Raw genomic sequence first — 19,546 nt, forward strand, 5'->3', positions numbered from 1 at the left:
CGTGTGTGTTTATCCTTCCTACAGCTTTCCCTTAGTGTTGATCCAGCACATCAGATCTGTTCTGTTGATTCAGGCACTTTCCACTCCTGCTGTAATCCATTTCAGCAACGGGCTTGCTTAGGCTAAAAATACTAAAATAATTTTTTTTTCAGCAATTTGATAGCTTTGCCAATGGGTTCAGTGAAAACAGATGACATATTTATTCTTGTATTGACAACTGAGAATGCTCTGAAAGTCTGTAAACTTTCTACCTCTCTGACTTCTCTGCATCTCTCCTCCTCCCAGCACCCTCCATGATACAGTTCCTTGCTGGAAGATTGACTTGACTCATTTTCCCCCACTGTTAAGCTTGCACAATTGAGGGATAAAAAATCCTGCTTGAATTAGTAAGGAAACACTGAATATTTAATTTCTGCATGGGATTCTGGGGTTGATAACTTATAGCTACTCATCATATAAATTAAGTACAGTTTGTGCTTAAGTGGTTTTTTATTAGGCACTGCTGAGATTGTTAATAGCAGGTAGGTTCTTTAGGTTTTAGATAAAGTTACTTGCTATGAAGCGATTGAAAATCAAGTGATATGTGTATCTTTAGGTAGGAAATCATTCTAAAAATTAGGAGAGATATTTTTCCTTACTTACCACCTTCCTTGGAAATAACTATGTCACATTAATACTCAATATACCTAGGAAATTACCAAGGCATTTTTTTTAATTTCAATCTTTTGCTGCAATGGCACATTAGATGCTTCTTTTAAGGGTTAACCTTATTTCATACCAAATTTTAGGGTTCCCTCATATGTGAGTTAATAGGAAAATATTGTCCATAAAACATTGCCTAAATTTTTTTTTGGTCAGAAATTGTCACAGAACATTCATCTGAATATTAAGAGGAAATATTTACTTAGAGAAAACAATTAGGTACTTTGGGTGTCTTCCTGCCCCCTTTTCCATTTGTTTCAGGGGAAAAATAAAAGCAATCTTAGGTCAATTACAGAAATTCTCCCTAATTTTGACCAAGAGGGATGTGTGGTTGGAGGCACAGAAATGTGCAGAGCAGCTCCTCTGGGTGGTGGAGCTATTTCAGGTTGAACTTGGCAGCATAGGAGGTTTGAATGTTGCCTGTATAGGCCTCCCAAGAGTCATCCTGAGTCACAAGATGTTCAAAGATGAAAACAGGGGAAAAGCAGGAAAGAAAACAGGAAAATCAGCTTAACTGTGCCCAGCCAGCATCGGCTCTGTTCCTGTTTCTGTTGCAGCTTTGTGAAATTGCCCTAGGCTAAGGTTACCAAGTTTAGGTGCCTGGTAATGGTTCTTGTGCAAAACTGAGCTGTTGTTTCCTGATACACAGACTGCCTGACAACCTTGTCCATGCCCCTCATGAGCTGGCTTGTCCAGGTGTGCAGGGGGTGTTGTGATGCTTTAAACCAAAACAGATACTAATGATGTCACAGTGCTAGACAGCGACACTCGCATGGTACAGGAATGCGCATGGAATGCAGTAGATGAAGAAATACACAGATGTTGGGGGAAGATGAATTTGTTGTTAAGGCATTTGTGCTTAGGAGAATTTAATTTTCATTCCAGCCTTAACAGGGACTTCCTGTATGACCTTTAGGAAATTATGTCTCTGTTCTCAGTCTGCAAATATGAACAATGTTTTTTTTCCCATTCGTTCCCTGCCCTTTCAGTTTAGAGAGCAGAGTTGCTAAAGCAAGGACTGCTGCACTCTGTGTTTGTACAGGGCCTCGTGTCTCTCTCAGTGCAGTCACATGTCTGTGATACTACACAAACTTCTGTGTAGGGAGAGGAAAAATGTAAAATTGCAGAGAGGATATGCATGTCACTGGTTAAGAATTTACAGAATTTAATACAGGATGATTAGGATAAACCTAATGAAAACATTGCCTGTTACAGACTAAGATTTTTGTAATTTCTGTGGACCTCTGTAACATAAGAGGCTTCTGTAAAAAAATCTGTTAGTTTAATCTCTGTTAAATTCTAATAGGACTTTTACATAAGCTGGTGTTTAGCATGCATTTGGGATGAGTGCATTACCCACGAGTAGTGAACTCACAAGTGAGTTATGTGGGTAATCCCAAATGAGTGCCAATAAAACTTTTATAACACATAGCATCGTTATGGAATTCGTTTATGCCACATATTTTACAGGGGGAAAAGCTATTTTGGTCATATATTAGAGAGTTTGTAATTTTTTTTACTGGTGCTGTTTTTCACATCCCTCTGCCTCTAAAGCTGAGCCAAGTGAATACCAGCAATCCTAGAAGGAAGGGAAAATTAGAACAAACACATGTTTGAAATCTCTCTGAAAATAAAGCAAGGGCCAGATTCTAATCTCCTTACTCATACCAAACATCACCGTACCCCTGAATAGCTCCATAGATTTCTTTGGGACCATTTGTCAAGTGAAGTGCAATTTGACATGTGTGGCAATACCCAGAACTGGCTCAATCTAAACTAGCTTTTTCCATTTAAGCCCTCCAAAGCTTGCTGTCTTCAGTGGTTAGAAACACATATTTACGGTTTTTATCGCATCGAAAAGAATTCTCACACTGCTTAGAAGGGTTTTTTGAGCCTCTTTTTAGAAGAGTTGGACGATACAGAGCAGAATCCCAGCACTTTTCTAAAGCTGAGACAGAAAAGCCCTCCTTAAAGGGGGGCTGGCAGACTAAGCACGCTGCTTCCCACCCGTTTGACAGGTCATGTTTGGGCAGCAAAGACTGAGGAATTTGGGCCTCCCACTCCCCCCTGCTGGGATCACAGCTTTGCAAAGGCCACCTCGTACAACTGATAGAGCTCATGCAGACCTGTTGCACTGGTGTAACACCCTGTCCCCACCACTTCAGCCCATGGGCTACCATGTCCCATATCCAGTTCCCCTCCTCCTGGGAGCAGTTGTTTCACCTCAGCCTTGAATCCTCTGTCTTCCTTAGTGTAAACACAGAGCGTTCTGAGAGAGAGATTTTCTGTCTCTCTTTGTTGTTTTCTGTTGCTGTGTTAATTTTATTGCCAAGATCAAAGATCCTGAACTAGTAAGCATAAGTCAAGAGAAGAGCTTGACTTGACTTTATTGAGAGCAGGATCAGGCCATAAACACATCCTGGGTTTGTTCTTTTGTCTCACATAAAATAACTGCACTGATAAAATGCACTGGCTGATGATGGCTGATCAAGGATTGCTGCTTCAAGCTCCACATGTAACCTAGCTATCTTCACATTAACCTCCTGCTTTCATTTCCTTGCTTATGTTGAATAGGAAACCTTTATTGAGCTGCAGTGTTATGTTCATAGAAGCCATTTGATTAATTGACTGTGTTTTGAACTCTTGTGACCCGAGGCTAAAATGTAGCTCAGACAAAAGTGACAGAAGCCCAGCAATGGGTTGGGAGTTAAAAGAGTGCCAGTACACTGTCCATGGGGCAGCCCACATTCATGTTCATGTTTATCCTTGTAGAACTTGCTAAAAGTAAAGACAGATGTCCAGCTTATCTCATGTAGTCAGTATCAATAATTAGCACGGATGCTGCTTGCTGCGAGTTGAGCCTACTCCTGCTGTCACTCTGTCTTTATGTATCCACAGGGAGAAAACCTGGAAGGCAGGCAAAAAAAAAAAAAAAAAAGTATTGCCAGAAATCCCCGTAGGCTATCTGAGAAGGAGCGGATGTGTAAAGCATTTCTTTCTGCATAAACATTTAGAAATCAAGCTCTCATAAGTCAGGGATTCACCAAATGTGGTGTGAAGAGGCAGATGAAGCCTGCCTTCTGGCATGGTAGCGTTTGCTGATTGATTTGGAATGCAGAAGGACCCTTTTTATTTTTATTTTAAAATTTGAACCACATCTTAATACAAATCAGGTGAAAAAGAAATTGAAAAATAGCAAGCCTGAGATTACAGATGTGCCAGCTTCATATTGTTCAGTTTAGCTGAGGTCATAGTCAAGCCCATCAAGTTCACATCGTTTAGTGTGCGGCCACTGAGGCAATATTCAAACAAAAGAAAAGCAGTCAGAATGCTGATATGCTCCTACTTTGCCAGCTGGCCTCATTCAGCTGTGCAGAGCACACTGGCTTCAGCTATGTAAGGAACTTAAATCAGAAAGGAATACAGGTTTTTAAAAGGATATGCTGTTCCAAACAGCCCATTCATTCTCCAGCTCTCTGATTTTAGATCAGTCATAAAGAGGAAATACCTCTCCTAATATGCAGTTTCATATTCTGAAATTTAGAATGTAAGAGCTATGCTAATGACAGTACAATTAATTTAGATGGAGGAATTTGGTCAACAGGGGACATTTGTACTCTGCCCAGTAATTAGAGAAAGCTTGAACTTCCTAGAAAGCCTACAAGTAGAATTACTGGCATCCATTCCTCCTCCATGCTGGTGATGTTACCGTGCTGGTTCCCTGCACACAGGTATAGATTTATGTAGATTAATTTGGTATAGTACAGTGAATTGCCACTATGATATATATTTTAGAATTACTTCCTAGCACAGCCTAATGGCTGGAATCAAATAAAACATAAAAGTAGATTTATATAGATTGCTATATAAATCAGATAAAGCTTTATGTTACCTGGCATTGGTAATGGAAGCTTTTCCTGCAAATAATATAGAAGTTTTTCATGTAATATTTTCATTATTTCAGTGAGAGTAAAGCAACAAAAAAGAAGAAAAGAAATAAACAAGTCTATTGGGCTTAGCCACCATTAAACATCATTAACTACAATTTTGCCTGACAAGTTCTCTCATCTTGTGATGGGTGAAATGGTAGAAAAGTAGACTGAACAATTGCATAAACCCAAATGAAATATGCCCTTGTATTCTAAGTGTGCACAGTTCAGTCAGTTAAAATAGAGCAATTTATTATGCTTTAGCAGCTTGAGCTTAATCTAGTTTTAAATAGATCTCTTTTTTTTTTTTTTACTTCTTGCTGAGTTTTAACTGGTTTGAGAAGACACATGATATAGTGCTACACAGTCTCTGCTCTCTCTCTCTCTAGTTTACTTTGAAATAACTTTAATAGAGTGCTGCTGATGAAAATAGCTCACAGGAAATGTAGATGAGCCTTTACACAACAGTGAATATATTTGTTTTGTTTGAAATGAGTGGATAATGGAGGAGATGAGTGCAGAGAGTGGGGAGAAAGGAGCTGGGTACAGCAGGCAGAGTGGAATGGTCTGCAGCCACCTCCTGGGGGTCTGGGGACTCTCCCTGGCAGTAGTCCCTGCCCAGGGCATCCCATTTCCAGAAGCTACTCAAGGTTAATAACTCTCAGCATTTTGGGCCAGCCTATCAAATTTCTTACTGGTCAGTTTTTAATATCAAACTGCTACTGTGAACCACAGTGAACCACTTTGCCATATTGGCCACCCGTTGTCAGAATAGGTTGGAATGTTTATCAAAATCTCCTCACATGATATGGGCAAAGCTCTCACCTGCCTGCATTCAAAGCCTGCTCTGCTGTTCCTGCAGGCAGGGAGTGTGTGACCTTTACCAAGTGGAATATTTTGACTGTAGACATTTTGTTTGATATTACACTGTAGTTTTCCACTTATTCATTAGATCCCTCAGCCTTTGTGGGTTTTCACAGGTAATTCTGTAATTACACCAGCTGTGATAAATAGTTTCTTGAAATCTTGCTTGAAGAAATTTAGCTAAGCCCCTGTGCATGTGGGAGGAAACAAGGATCTAACTTGGTGTTAGTGGTGTTGATTGATACAAGCAGCTATGCCAGACCCACAGAGTTGAGTGTTTCTCTCAGAGCCCTCAGGGATGGGAGAGGGCAGTGTTTGCAGGGAATTGGGTGTATGTAAGAAGTTCAACCGCCAAATGACACCAAATTCATGGTGTAAAGGGTATTCTGGCTGGCACAAACTGCCCTAATATTGGGGTGATGGATCCTTTCACCTTCAGGTTACCAGTTCAAATTCAAGGCAGATTTGTAGGGAACAAAACTCATCACACTCTCAGAGCTGTTCAATGTCTGTGTGAAATGAAGTTCTCCCTTGGAGTCTAATGAACATGTGTCCAAATCCAGGAGCTGTAATGCTAATTGGCACTCTTGGTAGGGGTGGCATAGAGGCCAGCAGCTCAATGGGCACAGAGGCAAAATTTCTTCTCCTTGTCCAGAGCTGGGTTAAAGCCCAGTAGGGTGTTTGTGTTACTGCTGCACAATATATGAATGTTTTTTGGGTTGAAAAGGGACTGCAAACTTCAAAAGCATTTGTGGAGTCTTAAGGCTTCCAAAAACCCCTAAGCTAACTTTTTTTTTAATTTAGAGAAAGAAAAGAAAATTGCTAGCAGTGTTTGTTGAGCTGAAGCTTTGAGGTGTCTTGAATAAAAAAAAAAAGGAGGGAGAAAAATTATTTAATTAAAAGTCAGAGAATACTAGGAAAATCAGTAGAGAGAGACTGTATGTACTATTCCTTCTCATGAGTGACTGTTTAAACAGACCAGATTCTCTGGTTTTTAAAATGTTTTTTCCTAGAAGAAATCTGCTGTTTCCTTGAAAAATTAAAAAAAACCCCAAAAAACAAAAGCCAGCACCCCCCAGCTGACTGCCTGCAGCAGCTCCATGACCATGAGTATGTATTGTGATCAGAGACCATATATTGCTGAAACTCCTTGATGGAATGAGTTTTAATTTGGTTTACAGAAAGCTTTAGGGGATATGGCTCTCTACAAATTAGACCACAGGAGCTATAAAATGAAGGATGTCGTCTCTAATTAGAAACAGTGGAGCAGTCTGGTGTTCCTCCTAGCTGCAGCCTCGTGGGTGCTCTCTCACAAGTGAACTCTGGGCAATAGATTCCTCTCCAGTAACTATTATCTGTCTTTCTACTGGAGTTTATCTGTTATCTGATTTTCTGTCTCTGTTTCTGTACACACCTTTCCACATAGTTGTGGTAATTTCTTCACACAGTTTTGAATGGCTGCTGCAAAACAGAAGTTCATATGTTGTTCAGTGATTATACACCACTACCAAAGTGACTTATTTATTTTAAATACCAGGAAATTATTCTCAGACTCAGGTGAATGTACAAGTCAGTTTAGTGGGTTCTTTTTCCAGCATGCAGCTCTACAACTTTGTTTTCTCATGCCTCTTCTGATGAAGTTAAATGAGAGTTAAAAAGAGGCATAAGATAGACTGAAATAAATTATGCTGTATGGTAATCAAATTCAATTTCCTAGACACATTTTTTAGCAAGAGAGCATTCATCAAACTGGGAACCAAGATTTTGGACAAGAAAATAATGTTACTTAACTGGCTGGGAAAAAAATGGTGCCTGGAAATCTAATAGTGGGATGTCTGCAGCTTGTCATTTATGCCAAATGATAAAACCAGATTTAAGCTTAAATGCAAAAGGGCATTTAATGCTCAACAACTAAAAATCAGCTAAAAATGTATTTCCATGGCACATGTGAAAGGAAAGCTGAGCATGGAGCTGAGCTGGGAAGTATTCAGAGGCTGTGCTAAGGCAGCTATAATTTGACTTTTTTAGTCATCAGTAAGGGAGGACATCCAGGCTCTTAATTCATCAACATCTTTTCATGTAGACTTACATGGACCAACGACTAATCCAATGAAAGCTTTAATTTACTTGTGGGATATTGTTTCCACTAGGAGCTCTTGTAGATCAATCTGAGAACAATTACTAGGTGAATAAGAGGGGGGTGGAAGAAAGTCAAGTATTACTCTGAAATGTAAGTAAAAAATGGAAATTTAGAATTAGTCAAAATATTTATTTTGCTGCCCAGCATGGAGTATTATTGAAGGAAAGGGCTGTATTTTTAAGTGTGATTGCTGTTTAGATTTTGCCAGAATGTATAACTGAACATGTCTCATGACCGTCTTATTTTCATGTAGTATTTCATCCTCCAGCTTTGTAGGGGAACTTTATGCCAAGAGAACTCACTGGAGACTGAGTGACAGATCAGGCTGTTGTCCCACATTCCCTTTCTACTAAATCACAGTTTTCTTTAGATGGAAGGTGGCTATTGTGAAGCTGTCAAACTGAGGAAAGTTAAATGGGCTGAAGTGAAGGCTCCTGCTAACAATAGCAGCTATCTCTGTCAAATGAAAGCTCAGCAGACAGTTACAAGGCAATTCGGCACTGATGGGTGGTCGATTAAAAACAACAAAAGGCAAGATGAATGAAAGGGGAAAATCCCTATTACTTTGTGGTAGGAGCTAGGGGAAAACCAAAAATAAAATAAAAAGCCCACCTCACCCAACCCCGTAGCAATTGGAACAGACTTGTAGTTAGCATGACCTTCATCATCTCAGATATGGCACAATAAAACTGACAAGATTATTTTCTCTTCAAGCAGTGCTGAGGTATTTTCATTGGCAAAAATCTGGAAAAGTAAAATAAATGCAGAGTTCAAGGCAGCTGAAAAATTCTTGAATCTGATAACAGCTGGAACCTAGTGCCACCAGGAAAAATAGCTAGGTTTTGTGCTAAAAAATTATTACTTGATCATTTTTTTACAGTGTCATTTCTGAGATTTTGAAGGTTACCCTATAGACAAGCAGAAGAGGATTAGAGAGAAATTATCTTTGAGCTCAAGGGAGCACCAATTTAAATTGGATTTGAGATATAACTTTTGCATTACCTTAGGAGATGAAAGGTGGTGTTGTGCCCTGATAGTTACCCAACTGCCTGACCATATGTATCAACTGGATTAGTCTGTAGATTAGCAGCTCGTGCAAGGTGTATTGTGCAATTTCCTCTTGGTGGGACTCATCCTTTTTCAATTGAAGGAACATCAAAACTCAGAAACGTGGGGAGGGCTTTGCAGCTTGCAAGTTAGGCATAAGGTGAATGTACACACTTGTTCCTCTGAAGATAATAGTCACTAAGAATTAGACTTGTTATGGCAGCTGTGTAGAGTAAGATGAGAAAGTATAAAAGAATAATCTTGGGAAAAAAAGGTGTGTTATGTCCTTATAACTGTTCTGATAGAAAATCAAGTTTTGAAATGTAATGGGAGGCAAGCACCTAGACTCACTTAGAACCTATGAAATTCCCATTTATTTTTCTCACAATTTAAATGTTAGGATAAAAAGGCCAGGAAAAACAAATAGGTTCTTACAGAACCTACAGTTAGGACTTTGGTTCCTGCCAGCAGTGGAGTCAGGGTTCAAAGAAACTCTGAAAAAAGATTGTAGTGAAGAATTTGGGGAGGCATAGGTGCTTCATGAGCATAATGAACCCGTTTTTCATTCCAGCTGTGTTAGGAAAAGTCATTCAGTACTAACAAATTGTTCCATTGAACAACCTTCTCTGACAAAATGTAGAACTAGATGTTCCACAGCCCAGATCAAGTCTGACAATTTTAGCATATCATTCTTCTATTATTTGTCTTTGTAAAGTCATGATGTCATTAGACTTTATCAATTAAATTAAGTTTAGTCTGCGTCATCCTTAAGTTTTGTCCTTTGAAGAAAACACTGAGTATCCATTTATCAATTTCATGTACTAATTTTCTTGTTTATTTGTCTGATAGTAACGTTGAGGTACTTAAGTCAGGGACAAAGAAACCCAGTGCCAGACATTATATAAATGGTCAAAAAGGAAGGCAAAAAAATGGTACTCTGGAATTTTCTTGTTTGTAGTATTTTTAGCACTGAGGACCATATTTTGAGGTTTTTTCAATGGTAACATGTGTTTCATCTCGTAACTAATTTTGTATGAAAATAATATTAACCTGCCTCTCAGAGAATCAACCACAATGCTCCTCAAAGGCTTTGTGGTAGAGGTAGATCAGGGTGGTCTCAAGATGAATTTGGGAGAGAGATGTTAAATCAGAGAGGACAAGGGACAGAGGGCACAAACTGATACACAGAAAGCTCCATCTGAATAGGAGGAGAAACTTCTTTAGTGTGAAGGTGACTGAGCACTGGAACAGCCTGCCCAGAGAGGTTTGGAGTCTCCCCCATGGAGATATTCCAAACCTGTCTGGATGTGACCCTGTGCAGCCTGCTCTGGGTCACCCTGCTTTGGCATAACTTTCATAACTTTCTGCTTTGTGAAATGTATTTCAATAAATAGTGTGTTTTTAATCTGTGAGTTGGTCATGTCTCATGGTCACGTCAGCATGCTAACTTAATCTGTGCTGTCAATCAATGCACATGGCTGATACAGTCCCCTCATAGACTGCTCAACATTGTAGGCTGGAGTCATTTACACCAGCACTGAAAGATGGAATTGCTAATGTTAATAAGTAGTTATGAGCTGCCACAGTAAGAGCATATGCACAAGAAGACATGACAGGGTCATTACTGTACTCCAAATATTCAGCAACTGAGCTAGGTGATCTCCAGAGGAACCTCCCCACCCCAGCCACTCTGTGGTTCTGTAAATTGGACATAAACAGTGTCTGTGCGTATCCCTAATGCAGCCATTTAAACCAACCATTAGTGTTCCTTTCTTGCTTCTTCACAGCTTCATTCTTCCAACTCTGTAGAGGGCTCTGCAAGCACAAATTAGTAAGAGCTCAGAAGTACCCTGGTCCTGGGGATTGTAAAGATTGGAGGGTGTGTGTACGCAGGGTGTGTGTGGCTGTGGGGAAATGCTGGCTTCTCCAGAGTTACACCATTTGCAGTGATTCTAAGAAAAAAAATCCTCAGTTTTCAGGATGAAGAATGGTGTAACCATGTGGCACAATTTATAGGGTAAGCAAACTTTCAGTAAGAGCTAACTGTATCAGAAAACTTGTGTAACATGCACAGAAGGCACTGTTAAATTATTTCAGTGCCATAATTCAAAATGCTGAGGAGAATTCTCCTGTATTATAGCCAGAGCAAGATTGGATCTCTAGCCAAGTACATCAACGTAAATGTTCAGCTGTCTGGGGAAATACAAGTCTTACACTGTTACTTAGGGGAAAATGTGCACAGACATGGTGGAGCCCCTTATGAAACAATCCTCATTCTGTTAAACAATAGGATCAAATTTTCAATCAGGTTATCTAGCATATTGCATTCTTCAAGCTTGCCAAGCAAAGAGAACTATCAGCATGAAGATGGATATATTTTTACAGAATTAATGATGTATGAAATCTAGAAGTGGAAACATACATTTTCATTTTATCCTCTAATTTTTCTTTTTACATTATAAGTGAAAGGAAATGCTTGGAAGTATTTGCAGTTATTCAAATCTGTTTATCTTAGAGTGATTATCAGAGCAAACAGTGTCAGGCATTGTGTTTGGATCTGAGCCTGAAAAATAGTGCTTGCAGGAGCAAGGATTATTTGCATGAGTCAGTGTTTTCAGCACAGTGCTTGGTACTTGATTTCTCTCATGCATATGCAGTGCCTTATAAATCATCCAGATTCAGAAATCATTTAAGTATTTTTTTCATTTATCCAATCTATTTATATTAGTTTTAGTCTTGCTTGGTTTTATCCCCTATATTTATGTTAGTTTTAATACTGCTTGGATTCATCTGTTTATACATTTTTAGACTGATCAACAGAATGTTCATTTAGGGATAGAAGTGAACATTCTTACTGAAGATTCATTTGTCTTTGAAAGGCTGTATCCGATCTGTGGGATAGCTATGGATTCCTGATGTAGGATTTTGCAGGTACAAAAGTGTCTTTAAGAACTGATCACAAATTAGGGCAGTGAAAATGAAGCTCACCTTCCCCAAAATCCCTTTATCTTTGCTTTCTGTGGGGATTTTTGCTGATGATCATCCCTGAACTACCCTGTGCACCAGGCATGGTCCAGCAGTATTTTTTGTAGAGGTATAGTACCTTTGCAGCCTGGAAAGTGCTGCTCAGTTCTCCCATGGACACACAAGACCCTGGTACTTGCTCATCTTCCCTGTGGCCAACCCCTGTCTTTATTCACTGTGCTCCATCAGCAGGCCAGTACAGAGGACTTGGATTCCTGCTTGGAATTCTGCTCTGCTAATGCACACCCCTGAAATTCTGGAAGTCAGGCACTAAGCTCACAGCATTCTTTAAAAACCTGATGTGCCGTTTTCTTTCCTCCATATGCACAAAGATTGTTTCTGAAGCTAAAGCTCCCATTCTCCATAGCATACCATGAAAGCCATGTCACAGCTCAATGTGTTGCCTTTTCAGTATCTTCAGCCGGAGGACCTCCTTCAACCAGTCTTTATTAAACATCTCGAGTCTTCCTTTTGAACAAGTAAAGAATTCCTTTACAGTTTTATTAAGTTGTTGTCCTTTTGCACAGAAATGAGGGAGCCAGACCCACCTACAGGGTCATATGCACTGTAGAACATTGGATGGATGAGCCAGTCCTGTGTTATTGCATTCCTTGTTGAACAAATTTCTTTAATATATTTACTGGTATGATTTTTTAAAGTCACCTTTGCAAGTTGTGGTAGAATTATCAATCACTGTTTAACTGTGTGCTAGGGTCCTATAGCCTTTGTGTGTAAATATGCCAACTGAAGGCTTGTTTACCAGAGAAAATACTGGTGCTCTGGCTAGGAGACAGTTTTAATCAAATATGGCTGGAGTAAGCAGGTGTTTTTCATGTGGAATGTATTGGAAATGAGTATGTATCACAGAAATGGCTCTTGGACTATATATTGCTCTTGATAAATAGCAGAACCCAAAATTATATCAGCCATTGCAGTTTATCAAAGGGAAAATAGTAAAAGCTTTGTGCACGCTGTCAGAATTGAGCACACTAAAAGAGGTGGGTACTCATTTTTATTCTTCACAAATTCTAAGAATGCACATTTTATGCTGGCATTTTTAGAAACTATTAGTCACTCCCTGTGTTTTTCCTGGACCCATACTTTCCTTTGTTCTGGTCTCTCTTTTCTCTCTTTTTGCTTCAGTGATACATCATGCTCTGGACTTGCCAAACAGAGATGTGTGTGGTACTGAAGAGTCACTGGGCAGTGAGGGACACACAGGGTGAAGGAGATTTTCTAAGGCAGAAGGAAAACCCAGTGCTATGAGAGTTATTAAGGCAAAAAAAAAAACAACTCACCAGCTCGAAACAGAAGGATTCTGCTTTCTGTGATTTTTTTTGCAATTTCCTATTACACTGTTAAAATATTTTGACCCAGTTCTGATCCCATTCTGTTGGAAGCATTGTTTGTAAGCAGAATTGAAGCTCAATAGAGAGATTAAGTTACTGGATATACCAGAATATTATTTGTGCTAAATATGCCAATTCCCAAAAAATTTGGCTGCAGGTTTCTCCCTCCTCCCAAAGTTCTTGTCCCAGCTTTAATGAAACACAAAATGCCTGTCAACAGAGCAGTTGTTATAATGCACTTAGGTAGCAACTTAATGTCTTAGTTGCCTTGAAGAGCTTTTTATACATAGACATTAATGGGTGGCTGGATAAAGAAATTCTTCTACTGAAAGAATTAATTTTGCTTAATCCTTTTGAAATTAAGAGATGATACGGAGAGATGAGTAATGAAGTGCACTCTCTAATTGTGAGGTACCTAATAGAAAACCACAGGGGTTACCTCTCTCTCCCCATCTGTAATTACACTAATTACTGATATGGTGCCAGGAACACTAAGGCAGGCTGCATGTGACAGCACACCATGGAGTGTCCTAGCAAGCCATCGTTCTCCATCAGTGGCCAGGAGGAGGCTGACCATGTCAGGGAAGAGAACAGGCACCTCTGTTGCTCACAGGTTGTTTCACAGTGAAAACACAACTTGACTTTAGTCCTTTCTGAGGGGAGGTGATTTAAGGCCAGAGGCTGAGGAGTTGATCTATACCTTAAGCAAATGAGCCCTATTGAGGCCACTGAATCTGCTTTAATGAGCACAAGTTACTTCTGTGAGTAACAGTTTGCAAGACTGACTTCATCATTGACAAAAATGTAATGAAAGAAAATGGTGGATGAGGAGAAGGGAAAATTAATAAATTATATTTAAGTATGTATAAAATTGCTGGACAAATGGTCCTGACTATTAAGGTAAATGGTGCTTGTAAATTCCATTTAATCTTCTGAGATTTTCTTTTACCATAACTCTTACAGTATCTCAGAGGAAATAATGTAAGGATGACTTGCACATTTCAGAAAAAGAATGAATATAAGGTTTCAAGATTTATTGATGGGATGTTTTAAACAAAAGATCTTCTTTTTTCCTTTGGAATTACTCTACCGTTTATTTTCATTTCCTCAGTTTTTTGTTCACTGTATTATGAACTTCTCTGGGGAAATCTATTGTTAGATGTTTTCACACACACAGGCCCCCTTCTTCCCCCTTGATAAATGATAAAATTGTGCTCCAGTGTGTGCAACACATTCTTGAAATACATCTGAATTCCATTATACAGTTTGTCATTTGCATGATACCTTTTGAGTTACCACTCTTGGAGAAGCCTTATATACTACAGAGAAATGCACTAGGAAAATGAAAAACAAGTTGGGTATGAAGTCCATGGGGTAAACCAGCAGAGACTGTGTTGAACTGATGGCCTTATTTCCATGCAAGTTCAGGGGTAGAAAAGGTGCATCTCAGTGCTAGTCACTATTTGCATGGACCGTGTTCCCTCTGCAGGAATATTGCTGCAAGCAGGACTGACAGGGCCTTCATAGCTCAGGCTGCAGTGTAGTACCTTTATCACCCCAAAGACATTTATTGGATTCCTGCCTGTTCTGCATTAAGTCTTAATAATTTTCACAAGTTTGACACTTGCTCTAACAATCTAACCTCTCTTTAATATCAAATGGAATAACCAGTTGTAGCACAGAAATCTTAGAAATGCGTTCCCATTTTACCAGAGACAAACCTGGCAAGAAAAGAATGGCATGTGTGTATGTCTGGTTAACACCACTGTCCTCTTTCCTGCAGAATCAACACTTGCATTTGCTGTGATGTGATTCAGATGGGATATGCATTTTGTACAGATTTGGTTTGACATGAGTGAGTTAATTTTCTGGGCAGCTCAGAATTAGAGGATTGCCCAGTATTCCCTTGGCTGGCTGCTTGCAACACCCTCTTCCCTTTCCTCCATCCTTTTCCTTCCCACAAGGCTTTTTTCACATTGGAGTGAGCCCCAGTGCAGTGGTGAACTGCTCCCAGAGCAAATTAGACATGCAGAGCCTTATCCTATCATGCTGCCTTTTAAACACCTCCTCCTTAAGGAAGCTGCATCACCAAACATGTTGCTATAAACACAGAAGATTCCCATCCCAGCCCTCCACAACCAGAGCAGGAAGAAATGCAGCATTCCCAGAAGTCTACCAGTGATCAGGACCTTATTCACTTGTTAAAAGCATTTAAATACATTATATAATAAATGAAAAAAGAAAAAAAAAAAGAAAAGAAAAAAAGGATGCAGTGAAAATCCTCCTTTGAGACATTCAGAGTCTTCTGTAAAAGTAACTGAAATGGAGTAATACTGTGGCAGTGCTTTTTCAGGAAGTGAATTATCTCATGTCTCCAAATCCTCACCTGCTTGTTGAGAGGATCCCAAATCAGCAGGTCTGGTGTGCACAAAACATCCACTAAACTGGAAAGTCAGGATAGGCTACAAGTCCCATTTCAGTCTCCATGTTCTTACTGTTTTTAGTGTGACTTTTACAGAACCCATCCTAATAAAGCCCTTGTTCAGCCATTTGTCTAGCTAAATTTGTAATGTAGGAACAATCTGCTTTGGGAGCAAATGCATCCCTGAAGGAAGTGGGTATTGTAGTCAGTCAATGAGATTGCCCCTACTTACACCACAGATAAATGTGTTGCTTTGTCCTAACATTTCTCCTTTGCAATAATTTCACATTCCAAATTACAAACCTCTGAAAATTGTAGATTATAATAAATGTGCTGACACAACTTCAACTGTTATAGTAAATGGCATTGCTCTAATAATGAAATAAAAAATCCTACTTAATCCTATTCTTTCCCTAAAGTGGTGTTTTGCATTAGCTATGGATGAAAAGACAAACAAGTACATGTATATTCAATAATAATGTCAGCTGGGTCAGAGAAGAATAGGAAATAAAATGAATTCATAACACCCCTGGAGGTAGCTTTCTGATACAGGCAGTTTTCTCTTTGATTTGCCCTCATTGGCAGCATTCATTGTAATTTTAACATAGCCTCCAAATTGGCCTTTATTAATAGCTGTCCTGATCTTAATAACAAATACACTCTAATCTCCAGTCTGGGTGCTTCTGAGGTGAACAATTACATAGAGCAGAATAGATCATATGGGTATTTAGAGGCACCTCTCACTCAAGAGAGCCTAATTTCACCTTCAGACCATCCAGACAGTGTTTTGGAGAGCTGTAGATACAGAGCTCTTCTGTCTCAAGGCTTTGAAGCTAAAATACCTTTCTAGATATGATAGTGAAATAGTCACCTTGAATTAAGGTTGCTGGCAATCTTAAAAAGTCCTTATTGAGCTTTGAGTGCAATCAGATGGTACTTGCTTATAAATGAGAGTTAATGGAAACATTAAACAGTACAAGCTACTGTGACCCATGCCTTCAGAATATTAAGCACATTTTAAAATTGTGGAGCATCATCTATTCCTTTGTGTTCTGTAAAATAATACTTTTTCTAACCAATATTCTCTGGGAGCAGGTTATTTGAATTGTTCAGCATTCTACATTTGCATGTACTGTGTATTTCTAATTTATTTCCTCACTTATCTGGCTACTATATATTTCTGCTTGATACTATACTCAGTTTCTCTTTAATTATTCCATCTGCCAGAAGTGTGTGATGCATTTTAGAAGCTGGTTGGTTTAGTTGTTGAAGCTTTGAGTTTTGGAACTGAATGGGATGACATATTCTTCATTTAGCAGAACAGGCTAAGAAGAATTACATACCCCAAGTGATAAGCTTGGAACTGCTAAAGAAATGCCAAAATCCAATTTTTTCCTCTCTTTAGTTGTCTAAACATCTATTAGTCTCTTGAAGGGAACTCATAAATCCTGCAAATTTAGTTTCTCTGAAACCAACTCTAACAGTTGTCCTTCCTACTAATCATGTTTTATATCAATTTTATATTTTTCAATATTCAATAAACATGTCTTGTGCTTACTGTACTTGTTAGAAAGTATCTGCAGTATAGGCTGTTATGGGGACAGTTATTAATCAGCCATTTCAGATGGCTGTAGGGTTAGTTTAGTAAGTGTATCCATTTATCTTTTTTATGTTTTCTTCTTTGTTCTTTCCATTTATCCAATATGGAATTTCTTTTGTCCTTTTTGGTTTATTTCTACCAGGGTATGTCAGAAAGAAATTTAATACGTAAAAAATGAAAAAAAACCAAAACCAACAAACAATAAAAAAAAAACCCAAACCACCCAATAGCTGAAAGAAAGAAAATATACCACCCTTTGGGTTTCATTCATGAAAAGATCTTTGCATTATATCCACTTAAATCTGCATTAAAAAATAACAATAGAATGCATTATCTAGCAGTGATTCTTTAAAGCAGTGGATAATTTACACATTAAAGTGAAATGTAGGTTTAAAAGCAGGAGTGTAGGATTGAATTAGAGTGAAGAGTCAGAATGATATAGTCCTGTATGAAAATGGTCTCGGTTTCCTGGGGGTATTGTCCTTCTGGTGTAATGAGACTTGCAGATAACAATCAGGGACTGTGGATAGATCAAGGCACAGCGATACATTGAGAATGGCACAGCAAGTAATGGCTCTGGGGAAACAAATGAATGTGTCTGCTAGATAAACAGCATTAAAAGTTTCTCTTCATCGCCAAAGTCCAGGCCTCTAAAGATTAATAATCCCTGAAAAATTGAGTGTTGGGTTTGAATGGCAAGGTTTTGGTAGCAGGGGGCTGCAGGGGTGGAAGCTGGAAGCTTCCCCCATTTCCAGCAGAGCCAGTGCCAACCTCCAGGATGGACCATAGACCTGCCACCAGCCAGGCTGAGCCCAGCACTGACAGTGACAGTGCCTCGGGCATAACAGATTGGAGAAAGGGAAAAAACTGCTGTGCAACAGCAGCTGGAATAGAGGAGTAGGAGTCTGTGAGAGGAGCAGCCCTGCAGACAGGCAGGACAGTGCAGAAGGAGGGGCAGGAGGTGCTCCAGGTGCTGGGGCAGAGGTTCCCCTGCAGCCCCTGGTGCTGCCATGGAGAGGCAGCTGTGCCCTCAGCACAGGGGGGCCTGGCAGCAGGGATCCAGCTGCAGCCCGGGGAGGAGCCCAGGCCAGAGCAGGGGGATGCCCACAGGAGGCTGTGACCCGTGGGAAGGCTGTGCTGGTGTCCTGGTAAAGAGAGAAGCCCATGCTGGAGCAGGTTTGCTGCCAGCACTTGTGACCCCATGGGGGACCCACACTGGAGCAGCCTGTGCCTGAAGGGTGTACCCACACAGGGGATGCACTCTGGAACAGTTCCTGAAGAGCTGTAAGCTGCAGGAACACCAAGTTGAAGAAGTTCATGAGGGGCTGGCTCTTGCAGGAGGGACCCCGTGCTGGAACAAGAGGGGAAGCATGGGAGGAGTCCTTCTCCTGAGGAGGAAGAGCCTGCAGAGACAATGTGCAGTGAACTGACCATAATCCCCATCCCCTGTACCACTGTGAGGGGGGAGACAGAGAAAATTGTCAGTGAAGTCCAGCCCAGGAAGAAGGGAAGGGTGGGAGAAAGGTGTTTTATCTTTTTTATTTCTCATTGTCCTACTCTGATTTCATTGGCAATACTTTGAATTGATTTCCCCAAATGGAATCTGCTTTGCCCATGACAGTAATTGCTGAGTGATCTCTCCCTGTCCTTTTCTCAACCCACAAGCCTGCTGTTAGATTTTCTCTCCTGTCCAGATGAAGAGAGGAGAGATAGAGCAGCTTTGGTGGGCACCTGGCATCCAGACAAGGTCAACCCCTCACAAATACTAACTTTTAGAAGATTTTTTTTCTTTTAATCCATGCTGCAGTTGTACTTTTATAGGTTCACATATTGCAGGGAGGCACTGGCCATTTATCAGGATGCTAATGACTGGTAGTTATGTGTCCAGGTACTTTGTAACCACTGGGTTGCCCGACAACAGAGGTCACTGGAAGACAGATGGCTCACAAACCAGTTTAAAGATCTCCTTCACTTTTTCTTTTTAAGGGCACCATCAGGGCTTCAAATATTCTAAAATTTCCACATTGGGATTATTGTCCCCTCTTTAAAATTCCATGTGTCAGGAGGCTTCCATGATTTACTGGTAGTCTTCAAACAAAAAAAAACCCCTTCCTAACAGAACTTCCATTGATTGCTAGAGTTATTTAAAGGCTAACAATAAAAAATCATAGACTTCAGGCCCCATCAAGGCTAAAAGGAAACAATAATTGCAATTTGCAAGCCTCCTGCCGTGGGTAAAGGAGCTGGGGCTGGCAGAAAGGAAGATCTGAGATTTTAATGGGTGCTGCAGCAGGTCAGGGGAGATATGCCAATTCTTTCCTACATCATCCCATGATAAGACAATTTGTCAAGGTGAAAAGATGAGCGTGAGGTAGAAGTGTGCCCAGATGACTCTCAGCTCAGATAAAAGCATGAATATATGGGAAGCTATACAGGAGCTTATTTGGTGACTGCTCATCTCTCTAGGTA

At 39.9% G+C, this 19,546-nt stretch overlaps 1 protein-coding gene across 11 annotated transcripts in view; it reads left to right on the forward strand.

Moving 5' to 3' along the window:
* AFF2 (ALF transcription elongation factor 2) overlaps positions 1-19,546 on the forward strand; it is a 357,228-nt gene that overhangs the window by 240,939 nt on the left and 96,743 nt on the right. The gene's annotated exons all lie outside the window — the stretch shown is intronic.

Source organism: Zonotrichia leucophrys, chromosome 4A (assembly GCF_028769735.1).
Source record: "Zonotrichia leucophrys gambelii isolate GWCS_2022_RI chromosome 4A, RI_Zleu_2.0, whole genome shotgun sequence".
Classification (NCBI taxonomy): Eukaryota; Metazoa; Chordata; class Aves; order Passeriformes; family Passerellidae; genus Zonotrichia; species Zonotrichia leucophrys.